This window comes from Galeopterus variegatus, unplaced genomic scaffold (assembly GCF_000696425.1).
Source record: "Galeopterus variegatus unplaced genomic scaffold, G_variegatus-3.0.2 Scaffold12180, whole genome shotgun sequence".
Classification (NCBI taxonomy): Eukaryota; Metazoa; Chordata; class Mammalia; order Dermoptera; family Cynocephalidae; genus Galeopterus; species Galeopterus variegatus.
Window position 1 is genome coordinate 40,496 of NW_007738291.1, and position 2,921 is coordinate 43,416.

General features: G+C 44.7%; 1 pseudogene; it reads right to left on the bottom strand.

Moving 5' to 3' along the window:
- Positions 1-972: 972 nt before the first annotated feature.
- Positions 973-2,921, bottom strand: part of LOC103610971 — a 3,408-nt pseudogene continuing 1,459 nt past the window's right edge.

Consider the following 2,921-nt stretch of genomic DNA (forward strand, 5'->3'; position numbering starts at 1 on the left):
CTCTGTCCTTTATAAATTACCCAGTCTCAGGTATTCTGTTATAGCAACACAAACGGACTAAAACAGGTAAGAAGAATGGAATAAGCATAATTGGCTTCAACTATTATCAAACTTTGTTTAACATTGGGATCATCTGGTATATTAGGATTCTCCAGAGAAACAGAGAACATGGAATATATGTGGAGATTTATCATAAGTAATCATCTCACATGATTACAGAGGCACACAGAGAAGCCCACAGTATGCAATGTGGCTGGCAGGATGGAACCCAGGAGAGTCAAAAGCATGGGCCTGTCTGAAGGCAGTCTCCTAGAGACTTCCCCTTGTGCTGGGAGGCCCATCTTTTCTGTTCTATTCATGCCTTCAGCTGATTGAATGAGGCTGACCACATATGCAGGACAATTTGCTTATTCAAAGTTCACTGATTTAAATGTTAACCTCATCGAAAAAAACATCTTCCAAGTTGACACGCAAAATTATCTATCACAAGTTCACCCTTGTCAATTTAGCATCCATATGCATCTCCTCAAGCCATACTTAATCTCCAAATAAAGACAAAAACAAGGTCATAATTCAGCTTATCCAGAGTACAACCAAAAATGCACTAAACCCTTTTCACAAAAAAAGGATGAAAAGTTATCAGGTAATATTTACTCATCTCCTTGATATCCAGCAATTTAAATGCTATGGTATAAAGCCAATGCAACTAATGTTACAGGGTAAGAGGATAAGAGAGGGATTAAATCAAAGATATTTGCTGTATATGTGGGTATGTATACACTCACACAAGAGGGTACTTCAAAAAGTTTATGGATTCATATCTTTTAATTCTATTTTTTCACAAACTTTCACACAAACATTCATAACGGAATAAGGAGAAACTACTCATAAATGAGTCCAAATATAGCCAACCTGCCACCAGGTAGCTACTTAGCTGATCACCACCTCAGGGAGTGGTGCCATGCTGGGGTTTCAGTGTGGTCTCTGATGCTGGCAGATTGGGCACTCGGCAGTCGCTGTAGCCAGGTCGGCCTTAGTGAGTGGAAGTGCATGCTGCCGAGCCCATGCGTAACCTCCATCCCTGCCGCCGTGGCTGCTTTGTTCATGAGCCCCCTGTGCTATGACAGGGGTAGCTGGGGAAAGAGGCTGACTGGCATCCACAGATCGGGTCATCCTGTCCACCTGATTATGGACATCCTCCCCTGCTGAGGTCACCTTTTGGTGAGTAGTAACATGGAACACAAATGCCTTTATGTTATTTGCCCATTCAGAGAGGTCTATCCATATACCTCTTCTTCAAATTCTCTTATCACCAATTTCTTAATTATGTTCCTTATGATTCCCTGACCATTGAACCAAACCACTGGCCACAATCTATGAATTGGCATACCCATGCATACCTGGCCATTTCTCTTCCCAGGAAAAGTGAGCATCCCAGCACACTGCTCAAAGTTGTGCCCACTGGGAGGATTTTCCTTCATCGCTGTGCAGGAATGTCCTAGAAAGGTGCTGACGTGCTGCAGCTGTCTGCTTTCAGGTGGCGCCTGCATATCATGCAGAAAACCAAGCCAGAGTCTACTCTTCTTGTCATCTGATCCAAGGGAGCTACCCGTGGGGCCACAGGCGCTGGTGAGGAGAGGGAGGGCAGTGTGACAGAAGTGGCGCCACAGCATTAGGCCACTCTTTTATGTGAATTACTCTGGCCTTCAGGGCCTGCTAGAGCTCAGTCTCCTGTGCACCACTTCTGTGTGAGTGCTGCTGTGCCTGCCAAACTTATCTGATGATGGCACTGCTCTCTGCATTTCCTCCAGGAATGCGGAATGGGCAGATCAGTTCCCATGGCAAGTTGGTGGCCCATGGTTAAATGTTCGGTCTCTACTAAGGCCCTGTAGCAGGCCAAGAGCTGTTTCTCAAAAGGAGAGTAGTTATCTGTGGAGGGTAGCAAGGCTTTGCTCTAAAACCCGAAGGACCTATGCTACGATTCACCAAGGGTCCTGCCAAAGTTGCCAAACAGCATCCCTGCATGCTACTGATGCTTTAACCACCATTGGGTCTGCTGAATCACATGGTCCAAGGGGCAGAGGAGCTTGCACAGCAGCCTGGGCCTGCTGCAGAGCCTTCTGCTCTGGGTCCCACTCAAAACTAGCAGCTTTGTGGTTCACTCTGTAAATGGGCCATGGTAGCACACACAAATAAGTAATACATTTCCTCCAAAATCCCCAGAGGCCTATTAGGCTTTGTGCCTCTTTTTTGGCTATAGGAGAGACCAGAGGCAACCATTTATTCTCTAACATCTATATTAGTCTTTTTCTGTTGCTTATAACAAAATACCTGGAACTGGATAATTTATAATAAAATGAAGTTTATTGCTTACAGTTTCAGAGGCTAGGAAGTCCCAAACCCAGGGAGACACATTTGGTGAGACTCTTCTTTGGTGGTGGCTTTACACTAATGCAGTGGTCTCACATGGCAGAAAATAGCAGAGCAGAGAAGGAGAGTTCCCCATCCTTTTAAAGACCTCAGAACCATGCCCCTGACCACCATTTTTAATCCATTCACTACATCATAGTCCTACAATCTGATCACCTCTTCGAGGCCTCACCTTTCAAGCACCATAATAGGATTTCACATTCTCAACAGTTACAGTGGAGATTAAGCCTCAGTGAGGTTGGCGGGGATCCAGACTATAACACCATAGAAGGGATATCCCAACATGTCCCACACCACTGGACCCCTAGAAACTTCACTAAGGTGGAAGGCCTCTGAATTTTTGCTGAATTTTTTTCTCTGGCATACAAATACTTTACCAATAAGTCTAGAGTAGTGCTGTTTCTTGCTCACTAGGTCCAATCAGCATAATGTCATCAATGTAATGAACAGTATGATGTCTTGGAGAAGGGAAAGGAAATCAAGATCCCTGG